Below are 12251 nucleotides of genomic sequence, written 5' to 3'. Positions count from 1 at the left end.
TCGGACAATCTCACTACTGAGTGTTGAAGGGAAGGTGTTTTTCAGCGTCTCCCGGAGACTGACCAAGTTTCTCCTCAAGAACAACTACATTGACCCTTCAGTGCAGAGGGCGGGATTCCTGGAGCTCCCAGCTGCCTAGAGCACACTGGTATAATCACACAGCTCATCAGAGAGGCCCATGAGAACAGAGGCAACCAAGCTGTGTTGTGGTTGGACCTGACCAACACCTACGAGTCGATGCAACACAAACTGGTTGCTCTACACCTCCACCATGTTCCCAGCAAGATCAAGGACCTGATCCTGGATTATTACAACAATTTCAGGCTCAGGGTCACTTCTGGGTCAGAAACATCAGACTGGCATCACCTTGGGAAAGGAATAATAGCAGGCTGCACCATCTCTGTTACCCTCTTCGCCCTTGCGATGAACATGGTGGTCAAGACTGCCTGAGACTGAAGATTTTCGACTCTAGCCTAAAAGACTCTGCTGCCATCCAGAAGTCCAATGAAGAGCTTGGAGCTTGGCTCACTAAGGTGGACAAGTCTGGTCTGCCTGGTAAATGCTCTGCTCGTCTACGCAGTCTCAGTGACAACAGTGGAATCCCTCAGAAGGAAGATCAGTGGCTTTCTTCGGAAGGGGCTGGGACTTCCCTGCAGCCTCACCAGCGCTGCACTGTACGGGACGAGTAACACTGTGCACTTACCCTTCAGCGGTCTCACGGAAGAATTCATGGTGGCATGCACGAGAGAAGCCCTACAGTACAGAGATTCCCGGGACTGTAAGGTGTCATTAGCCAGCATTAAGGTGAGGACAGGGAGGAAATGGAAGGCAGAGAAGGCAGTGGAGGTGGTGGAGTCACGCTTCAGGCAAAAGGCACTGGTGGGGACCTTGGCAACAGGAAGAGCAGGCTTGGGCTACTTCCCAAAGACCCAGATCAGCAAGGCCTGGGGCATGGAATGACACCAGCTACTCCAGGAAGAGTTCTGGGCAGGCGTGGAGGGAGAGCGAGTGAGCAGGGCAGTTGAATTCTGGCAGCAGGGGTCATGGACAAGGTGGGAGAGCACATTGCAGCGCAAGGTCACCTGGTCTAACATCATGCAGGCAGATTTCCATCACGTCCGGTTCCTTGTGCAAGTAGTCTGTGATGTTCTGCCAAGCCCCGCAAACCTCCATCCCTGGGTGGAAGAGTGAGACACCTTCCTGCCTCCTTTGCTCTGGAAGAGGCTCCTTAGAACACCTCCTCAGCAGCTGCCCAAAGGCCCTGGCTGATGGCCGCTATCGTTGGCGCCATGACCAGGTGCTCAAAGCAGTTGCTGAGAGCATAGCGTCAGCACCAGCAAACACCATCATGCTCCTAAGAAGACAATCCCCTTCATCAAAGCTGAAGAGAAACCACGAGTGCGTCCACAGACAACAACAGGCCTTCTCCACACAGCCAATGATTGGCAGCTGTAGGTCAACCTGGGAAAGCAGCTGAAGTTCCCCCAGCACATTACAACAACATCCCTCCGGCCAGACATGATCATCACCTCTGAGGCTTCAAAACATCTGATCATGCTGGAACTCACAGTGCCCTGGGAAGAGTGGATTGAGGAAGCCAATGAGAGGAAACGCGCAAAGTACCAGGAACTGATGGAGGAGTGCAGGTGTCACAATTCTGCTCCTCTGCTCACCTCATGCAGTACTTTTCCGTTTACCCCACCTGTTCCGCTGCTGACTGCCAGCCACACCCATCTCATCAAGGGAACTCTGCTCATCTGCTCTTCTCAGCCTGCCACCTCATCAGCCCAACTCCACTCACCTGCTTTCAATCACTTACTGGCTCAGTATAAAGACTCCTGCTCTCCACACACTCACTGCCAGATTGTTCTTCACCTCTTTGCATGCAAGACTCTCCAGCACTACTTCGCAGACTGATTTCCTGTTGCCTGCCTTTGACCAGCCAACCTTGCCTGAATCCTGGTAATTGCCGGTTTTCTGTGCCCGACCACGAGTTCTGCTTTTGCCCTCCTGGTTTCTGTCTGCCTGTTCCTGTGGCTGCTTGGAGATTTCCTGCCTTGTCGCAACAGTGTGAGTTTTGTCCTTACAACCTGTGACTCCCTGTTAAGCAGAGACTCTTGCTGTGTTGCCACACTGGTCTCTGTGTTTGTGCTGTGTCGATTTTTACCTGCTGGATTATTCCTCTCCATTTCCCTGTCTGCTGCAAGCTTAATTAAAGTCATTACTAACTGTCTGCCTGCCTCTCTGAGTGCTGCATTTGGATACTATGACACCCCGTTACAGCAGGGGCAGGGGCTGGAGGACATTCTACGAGCCCATAGAAGTTGGCTGTAGAGGCTTTGCAGGATACTCACTCTGCAAAGTCCTCAGCCAATTGGGCATCACAGGGGCGGCCAAGAAGAGGATCATCCAATCTGCAAGTGAAGCCGCAGAGGGCTGACCCGTGGGTTGCTACTGGGATGCAAGTTGGGGCCTGATCACACCCGGCTGGATCGCCTGGGTAAGGGTGTCTGATGTTGCGAGACCCGAAACACTCAATGACCCCAGGATACATCACTGAGGATGCGTCCCAGTGCATCGATGAGATGTTTCTTGCATAGTGGAAGCATATCTCGCGAGGTCACTGCGTTATCTTCTCAGACTGGGCGGGATCACAACATCTCCGGGTGAACAATGTCAAATTGGTCTGAGTGTGGCGAGCACCGCCACTCTGTGCAGCTTAACATTGAAATGCTTGAGTTGAATGTGGTTGCACATTGTTCCAGTGGAGTGATTATATGTCAGTTTATTTTCTGACACAGCCTACATGCTATCTTGTTTTCATTTTCTAGATCAAAGTGCTGCCAAACCACGCTGGTTTTGTGAGAGGACATCTCTCCTATTTCTCACCATGCTGTTTCAAAACCTCAGTGCATTACTGTGGGGAGGGGGACTGCTGTCTGACAGCTCTGTAACACCCACTAGTGGTGGGCGGCTGCATGACAGTTAAGCAGCTTTGTACATGAATAAAACACTAATAGGTTTAACCAACTAACCAACTGGTGCCGACTAGCGAGGGGGCGGACGACTAATCGAGTGCATCCCCAGTGATAAATATGGAGAAGTTGATCACATTAGTGCAAAGCTGTCACATCTGTCACATCTGTCCCACAGACAAACAGGAAGAAGCTCATGTGTAAAATGTCATGCCCGCACACATAAATCCACCTTTATACACACGTCTGTGTCACAAACCTCTGGCGGTCTGAATTTGAGTCTTCATGTTTCTGGTTGGTCTTCTTCATCACTGGACCATCTTCATCACTGGATCATCTTCATCACTGATCAAGACAAACAACCAAAGACAGAAGATCAGACTTCACTGTGACGGACAGAAACCTTCAGACCTCAGAACAGGAAACTGTAACCCTAATCTATAACGCAGGGACCAGGAGAAAATGTTGACCATATTTGGGCTGTGGAGGAGCGAGGGGTGGATCTGACAGCCTGTCACTCAAAGAGGCCCCGCCCCCTTCATTAACTGTAACTTTAATCCTTAATAAAATACAAACAGGTGAGTTCTATATAAACTCAGTCTGTACAGTCGTCATGAATGTTGAAATGAGCTCCAGAGACCAAACTGTTTTGTACCAGGCTGTAAACATGTTTATTTCTACATGTGAACATGGAGGTCTGTGGGGACTGACTCACTGTTGGAGCCAGCCTCTAGTGGACATTAGAGGAACTGCAGGGTTAGTTCTTGAGCGTCTGGGTTGTTTTGGAACAGCTGGTGTTTACCCAGCTGGGACAGTGATACAGAGACGTCACTGCTTTTTCTAAACATAACCAAATGTTTTTTGCACCTAATCCTGATCACACAGTAACCACAGTGCTGTTTAAACATACTTCCATTACATAATAACATGCAAACATAATTTGTTTGTTGAGTAATTAAAGTGAAGTTGAGAATGAGGGTCATTTCTTGTTTTACTGTATATGAAGACACGAGGGCCGCACCTTACAGTCACATGACCTGTGTCTGTGTTGATTTCTTTGGATTGGATGGTCATGAAAAATTTGAGTTTTGGCCATATCACCCTGAGTTGTTAACCCATGAGGGTTTGGCACGTTTGTGTGTGTGACACAAAATAAAAACAAATCATCATCATCATCATCTTCTTCATCATGTACTGTGTCTCTGGTTTGCAGGGTTTTTATGGGTAAATTGAAAATGTGCATAAAAACAGGACAGATTTTTAATTCTGGTTTCAAAATCTGACGATGAGGGGGGTCGGACTCCTGACGTCAGGATCTCTGTTTACAGCCCTGTCTACACACACACACACACACACGCACACACACACACACACACACACACACACACACACACACACACACACGCTGATGTCAGCCTATCACCCTGAATACCCTCCTCATCATCACAGACCCCTCCCTCTGGGGGCGGAGCTTCCTCTCTCTCACTTCCTTCCTCTTTCCTTCCTGGTGCCCCGCCCCCCTCCACGCACACACACACACACACACACACACACACACACACACTTCCTCTATCATCACTCTGTCTTTCCTTATTGCCTCTCAGAGAGAGGAGGAGGATGGTGGAGAGACATTAACTGGTCATTGCTCTCTCTCTCTCTGTAGTAAAGCTGCTGCGGCCCTCACACACACATACACACGCATACACACACACACACACACACACACACACACAATCACAGAGTGTGTGTGTGTGTGTGTGTGTGTGTGTGATCTTCCACCTTTCAGCGCTTTGCGTTTTTACCTGCAGTGGACATCACGCACTGTCACGCGTGCACGCGCCCCCTCTTTCCGCGCACGCTCGCGCATGCACGCAGCAGCAGCAGCAGCACCGAGGGAGCGATCAATACACTAAAAGCCCGGAGAGGATTTTTAACGGGAGCGGAGAAGAGACGCGTCGCGCGGGGCTGGAGGAACCGGAGGAAAACGGCAGGAACAATGAAGGTAACGGAACACCGGGATCCCGGTTTGTTTGTACCCTGTGTGTGGCACGAGGCTCCGGGGCGCGTTCTTGGCCGTTCTGACCGACAAACCCGGTTTGTCGGAGTGTTTGTGCTCGTGCAGGTAAAACGGCGCTGTCAGCACATTGAGCCGAGACATGCAGCCCGCTGCCCGGACACACGAGCTGCGAGCTGTCGGTCACATCCTCCATCCATCCCTCCGTGCACCGTTTGTGTGTGTGTGTGTGTGTGTGTGTGTGTGTGTGTGTGTGTGTGTGTGTGTGTGTGCACCTGAAGGTCTCATCTGTCACCGTGTAAAACACAACTGTAAACTACCAGCTGCTCTGGGATCAGTGTGAGGTGACACCGTGTGTGTGTGTGTGTGTGTGTGTGTGTTTACATGGTGTGTGTGTGTGCTATAGAAGCTGCTCTTTGTCTGCTCTCAGCGGTTCTAATGAATGGCAGCAGGAGGAGGTTCACACAGGAACTGACTGATGGAGGTGCATTAAGCAGAGGAGGAGGTGCAACAATGGGAGTGCATGTGAGGAGCAGGAGGTGCATTAAGTGGAGTTACTCCTTACTAAAGAGGAGGTGAATCATCAGGAGGAGGTAACACAGTGAGGAGTAAACATACACTATGTTACTGAGGAGCAGGAGGAGCAGGAGGAGGAGGTGCAGTAATGAGAGTGCATGTATCTACACATGTTCTGTCGTGAGGAGCAGGTTGTGAAGGAGGAGGTGAATCATCAGGAGGAAGTAACACAGTGAGGAGTAAACATACACTATGTTACTGAGGAGCAGGAGGAGCAGGAGGAGGAGGTGCAGTAATGAGAGTGCATGTGTCTACACATGTTCTGTTGTGAGGAGCAGGTTGTGAAGGAGGAGGTGAATCATCAGGAGGAGGTAACACAGTGAGGAGTAAACATACACTATGTTACTGAGGAGCAGGAGGAGCAGGAGGAGGAGGTGCAGTAATGAGAGTGCATGTGTCTACACATGTTCTGTTGTGAGGAGCAGGTTGTGAAGGAGGAGGTGAATCATCAGGAGGAGGTAACAGTGAGGAGTAAACATACACTATGTTACTGAGGAGCAGGAGGAGCAGGAGGAGGAGGTGCAGTAATGGGAGTGCATGTGTCTACACATGTTCTGTTGTGAGGAGCAGGTTGTGAAGGAGGAGGTGAATCATCAGGAGGAAGTAATACAGTGAGGACTAAACAGACTGTATGTCACTGAGGAGGAGCAGGAGGAGGAGGTGCAATAATGAAAGTGCATGTATCTACACATGCTCCTACAGGCTGTGAAGGAGGAGATGCTTTCAGGAGTAACATGGAGTTAAGGTGTAATAATGAGAGTGCGTGTAATCATACGTTTCATTCTGAGGAGCAGGATGTGAAGGAGGAGGTGGAGTTACTTTATCATTAAAGAGGAGGTGAATCATCAGGAGGAAGTAACACAAACTGAGGAGTAAACAGACTGTATGTTACTGAGGAGGAGCAGGGGAGGAGGAGGTGAGGGTCACTCAGAATGGGAGGAGGTTTATAAAGAGAGAGGAGTTGTACATATAGAGGAGGAGGTATTGTTGAGGAGGAAGAGGAAGAGGAGGAGGAGGAGGTGTAATAACAAGAGTGCATGTCTACACATGTTCTGTTGTGAGGAGCAGGTTGTGAAGGAGGAGGTGAATCATCAGGAGCAAGTAACACAAACTGAGGAGTAAACATAGACTACACTATGTTACTGAGGAGCAGGAGGAGGTGCAATAATGGGAGTGCATGCATCTATACATGCTCCTAAATGTACCTCCTCCTTCACGTGCTGTAAGGAGTAAAGTGCAGTTAAGGTGTAATAATGGGAGTGCATGTATCTACACATGTTCTGTTGTGAGGAGCAGGCTGAGAAGGAGGTGGTGCGGTTATTTCTCATTAAAGAGGAGGTGAATCATCAGGAGGAAGTAACACAGTGAGGAGTAATCAGACTGTATGTTACAGAGGAGGAGGAGGAGGTGTGTTAATGAGAGTGCATGAGTGCAAGTTGTTCTTACAGATGAGGAGGTGTACTTTGGGAGGAGGTAAGGGTCACTCAGAATGAGAGGAGGAGGACGAGGTGTTATTAAGGTGAAGTCCTTCATTCTTATTGAAGAGGAGGTGTTTTATGAGAAGGAGGAGTAGAAGGTGGGGGTCACACAGAATGGGACATATATTTAGAGAGTGGAGGTGTATATAGAGGAGAGGGTGTTATTAAGGAGGAGGAAGAGGAGGAGATGTTGAGGAGAAGAAGATGTTTGTTCTTAATGAAGAGGAAGTAGGGGAGGAGGAGGAGGAACAGGAGGTTTATTAAGAGTGAGGAAGTAAATATATAGAAAGAGAAGAGAAGAGGAGTTGTTCATTTGCACTGAAGAGGTGTATTATGAGGAGGAGGAGGAGGAGGAGGAGGAGGGGGATGAGGGCCACTTAGAATGTGAGGAGGTTTATTATGAGGGAGGAGGTGTACATATAGGGGAGGAGGAGGTGTTATTAAGGAGGAGGAAGAGGTTTATTGAGAGATAGTTGTATTATGAGGAGGAGCTGTTGTTGAGGAGATGTTTGTTCTAACCAAAGAGGAGGTGTATATATAAAGGAGGAGGAGGAGGTGTTGAGGAGTAGAAGTCTGCAGAGCATCAGTCTGTTCACTGAATGAAATCTCAGTAAAAAATCTTTTTAGTGAAACTTGAACTGAAGCAGCGACGTGTGAAAAATCTCCTCTGACTGAAGCAGGAGCTCCTCTGACTCTGCGTCTTTAAGGCGGGAAAATCACGCCATAATCCCACCTCCCCTCAGAGGAGGGAGTAACAGGGTCAAATCAACGTTTGTGTGAAAGGAACAGCTGACAGGACGGGACAGGCGTGATGTTTTGACAAAGTGTTATGAGTGCAACCCACTGCAGGACATTTGGAAAAGTAGCTGTTAGCAGTTAGCAGCTAATTGCTAATAAATGTCAGTAATAAAATCGCAGTTTCCCCAAAAACCAAACAACTGGTTACAACCTTACTTTTGTTTTTAGGTCACTGCTGACTTACAATGCAACAGACAGTGGACTCATTTTGGTCATGATGTGCAGGCATGTCACAAAGATACCAAATCAAACATTGTGCTCGGGTTCGGCCCACTTGACATCCTGCTGTGTTGTGCTATGGCCTATTCACGTGCTGGAATTGGCCCCTCAGTATAATGGTACAGGCAACACTGATAATTCTTGAACAGAGTAACGAGTAATATATTACATTTTTAGAGTAATGAGCCCAACACTGCACACGAACCGGGGAAGGCAGCAGTAGACCATTATTGGCCTTGAGATAACGATTCCAGTTCCCCGTCAGAAAGAGCAGTCTGACGGTAAAAATATTCTAAATATCCACCTTATTTTTCACGGAAACACGGAGGCAAAACAGAACGCAGCCAGCTTCCGTTTTTTTGTGCGACACTTCTGGTCCAGCACTCTTACCACTGTGTAAATGGGAATCGCCTTGTTGTTTACCTTGCTGAGTTTAGCTATATATATATGTATATATCACATTTTTCACGTCACTATATCACCGTTTAGACTAATCTGATGTTTGTAAAGTCTATAAACACAATGACTGAAAAAACATTAGTATTTTCTCTGTGTGTAATTAATAACATTGTTATCGTAGATTAGCTAGGCTAACCGTTAGCTGTTAGCCGTTAGCCGTGTCTGTAATAACTCACTAAACTCACAAAGTGGCCCGTGAAAAAATTATTTTCTCCAGCGGATGTCTTAGTTACAACATGATTGAGCTAACTGGAGTAGTTTCATGTCGTATTCGACAACGGGAGGCTTTTAACGGATGACGATCCTGATGTTAGCTTTGCTGCTAGTGTTAACGTTAGCTGTCCCTGTCAGCTGCAGCCACTGATGCTTTCTAGACATCGTGATTTCCCAAAACTGAATAAATACCATACATAGCAACACAAAACTGCTTTGCTAGCTCAATCATGTTGTAACAGCTGGATGGTTGATGCGTACATGCTGATTCAGGTGCTATCAGAGCCGATCCGCGCATCACTATGGCTTCATGATCAACTCAGTCAATTAAAACAACCCGTCCTGTGTTAGGAGTGTGTGTCGCTGACAGAAAGAAAAGGGGAAAAAAGATAGAAAAGCAGCGTACACCTCACATATTTATTTCTCACAGTTGTGCACACGTGTGGCTGGCATGCAGAAGCACCGTCTGTGTGTCTGTGTGTCGAGGGTGCGAGCCACAGCTTCAGCTGCTCAGGTAGAGAGGCTGTGTAGCCCGGTGTGTTTTTTCACTGATTCGGTTCTGCAGGTTCTCTGCTGGTACACTGGAGACGGGGATCAAGCAGTTTGTCTCACTCGGGATAGATTGTGCTTTTTTGGTTCATAGTTTATGATTGACGTGCGATTTATTCGCGTTTAGAGGGAATAAATTTCCGTTATAACGGAAACGTGGGCACAGTTATCTAACGTTATACAAAATACACAGACTAACTAACTAACTAACTAACTAACTGATTGACTAACATAAACAACTGAAAATTGAAAAAAAAAATTAGCTTGCACCGTTAGCTCCGGTAAGGGAAAGCATGAGGGAAAGCGGCTGACCGGAAGTCATGCACAAAAAAAAACGGAAGTTGATCACTATTTACTTTCGTGTTTGAAAATAAGGTGGATAGTGTACACGTTTTCTTTGGTGGGCCTTTTTTGAGTTAGTTAAAAACAATCTGATTGAGGCAATGTTTGCTCAGCGCCGTTTAGTTTTATGTACGTGATGTGCAGTGGTGTAGTGGTAGTTGATGAGGTGGGTGTACTGCTAGGTAGATAGGTAGGTTACCGATGAGGAGGTAGGCATACTCTCCTATACATTACAATGGCTTTTTAGCTGATAGGTGGGTATACTGTCACTGGATAGAAAAAGAAGTGGGTATACCCCGTATACCTGAGTATACCCTCCACTACACCACTGGTGACGTGAGGATTTTCTACCCGGAGGTTATAAGTATGTAAACACTGTGATTCAGTCCACAGCACCATCTCTGTGTAGAAAGGACGACACAGTCTGATTGTATATTTCTCAGTGTGGAGGAAAACCTGGTCACAGAGTTGAGGTGTGTGTGTGTGTGTGTGTGTGTGTGTGTGTGTGTGTGTGTGTGTTTCAGAGCAGGAAGGTGTGGACGTCCTCAGGTTCATATTTATCCAGCAGATCAGTGAACGCACTGCAGAGACACTCACACAGGAATGTGACCAAAGAGTCAACACAACAGACGAACTGATGTGAGAGCAGCTGACACACTCAGACACTCTGATACCAACGGGATGCTCATATTAAATATAATAAAGTCAGAGTGAGGCCGTGGTGTCGATCAGTCAGCAGGAAACAGAGTGCAGAAAGTGTTGGGCTGTGACGACGGTGACATAACGACGACACTGTTGAATGAGTTCACTTCATTAATTCGTTCATATTAATTGCTGAGTTAATCCTCGGAGCTCAGCAGGTCGGCTGGGAACAAAACCTGCAGAATAATAAAGGAATAATCAGTGAATATTTACCTACTGTTACCATGGAAACCAGACCGACCTGCAGCTCTGCACTGGCGTCTGCTCCTCCTATTGGTCACACTGATTTATAGGCAACCAATCACAGCAGTTTATCTGATGTGGGGGCGGGGTTCAGACGATGACTGACAACTTGAGGAGCTTTAACACAAAGATGAGATGCACCAAGCGTTCAGTGTAAACCCATCCACAGCAACACCTGGCGCTGAGGTCAGCTGACGTATAAAGAGCGAGAAAGTGGGCGTGGGGTGGCGGGGACAGGCGGGGGGGCGGTGAGTCAAACAAACACAGGACTTTCATCACAGTTCTTGTCTCGTGTGAAACAAGGTGACAAAGCTGTTTTAACGTAACTTCTGATGTATTTACTTGATGTTATATTACTGTGACGTAACAAATGTACGTACTTTAACCCAAAACATGATCTTTTTCTAAATCCAACTAAACAGTTTTGTTGCCTTTACCTAACAGTGACTGTTTAACACAATATGACTTACGTGTTACAGTGTTTATGGAACTACAGAAACGCTACAAGGTCCCGTATCTACGCCACATTTACAGTTTTACATGGAACGGCATCATGTCGCTCCAGTGTGTGATGACAGACAGCATACGGCGCACAGGAAGTGAATGTAAAGCAGGATTTATACATGTGTGTTGGCTCAATGCTGCAGCTACAGCAGATGCGTCTATGCAGTGCGACTCCCCAGAGATGTAACAATTAGCTTGTGCTAATAATGTTAGCAGGTTGTATTTGTATGGAAAACATGTTTAGCATCAGACAGTTGTTTTGTCAGTGAACCTTGTGAGTTGTAAGGAACCTGAATTTTGTAACGTCACCTTTGTTAAATGTTGCTGTTGTCCCTGGTTTTAAATGAGCAGAGGAACCCTCTGCTAGCCGCTAGGCTAATGCAGTGTAACTAGCTGCTAACTGCTAACAGCTGCTTTTTAATCTCCTGCAGTGGGCCCCACACACAATGAAATCTAAAATTAACTGAGAGGTTTGACTGCAGGCTAATATCTGCAGTCTGCACCAAAGTATGAAATCATAGTATGGTGGCCTTTATGGGACATCTCAGACTCAGGTCCACTTCACACACACAATAAAGAAAACACATCAGAGACGACAGTTTTCAGTCAACAGCACGACCTCTGTGTTTCCCTCAGTTTGTCCCGTTCTCTCGTCTGACCTCTGACCTCTGATCAAACATCTGACCAATCAGCAGCACAGATTACAACCATGTGACCTCAACTGTACCAAACTTCTATCCAGGAAAGCTCAGAGACCTGCATCGGTCTGTGTTCTCACTGTAAGGAGAGGAAGGGAGGAGAGAAGAAGAGGAAACAAGGGAACAAGGAGGCAGAATGGAGGAGAAAGGAGGTGAAGGATGAGGGAGGAAACCACAGAAGAAGAGTTTGGAGGATGTGGGATCATTCAGATGGATAGATGACAGACAGAAGCTGCTCTGAGATCAGCTGGAGTGGATCTGATCTGTCAGCAGCTTCAGTCTCTGCAGTCTGACTCAGCTGATCTGGAGTCAGTCTCCTGCTGCTTCAACGCTGTTTCCTTCTGTCGCCTCTTTGTTTACTGTGAATAAGAAATATATCAACTCAATGCTATTTTTATCATAATATTAGATCATGTTTTAATGGCTAACAGTTTAGCCTTCTGCTAACCTCAGCCTCATGGTGCACAGCTTCATGCTTTCA

At 47.2% G+C, this 12251-nt stretch overlaps 1 protein-coding gene across 1 annotated transcript in view; it reads left to right on the top strand.

The window, feature by feature from the left end:
• The first annotated feature begins 4503 nt into the window (after positions 1 to 4503).
• The window catches only part of magixa (MAGI family member, X-linked a), a 66872-nt gene continuing 59124 nt past the window's right edge, over positions 4504 to 12251 (top strand). Inside the window, exon 1 of the mRNA XM_033629693.2 lies at positions 4504 to 4977. The gene's annotated coding sequence lies outside the window, so the exon portion shown is untranslated. The remainder of the gene's footprint in view (positions 4978 to 12251) is intronic.

The sequence above is a fragment of the Epinephelus lanceolatus genome, chromosome 8, assembly GCF_041903045.1.
Source record: "Epinephelus lanceolatus isolate andai-2023 chromosome 8, ASM4190304v1, whole genome shotgun sequence".
Lineage (NCBI taxonomy): Eukaryota > Metazoa > Chordata > Actinopteri > Perciformes > Serranidae > Epinephelus > Epinephelus lanceolatus.
The sequence above is the reverse complement of the archived record's forward strand: the minus strand, read 5'-3'. Positions and strand labels throughout refer to the sequence as shown.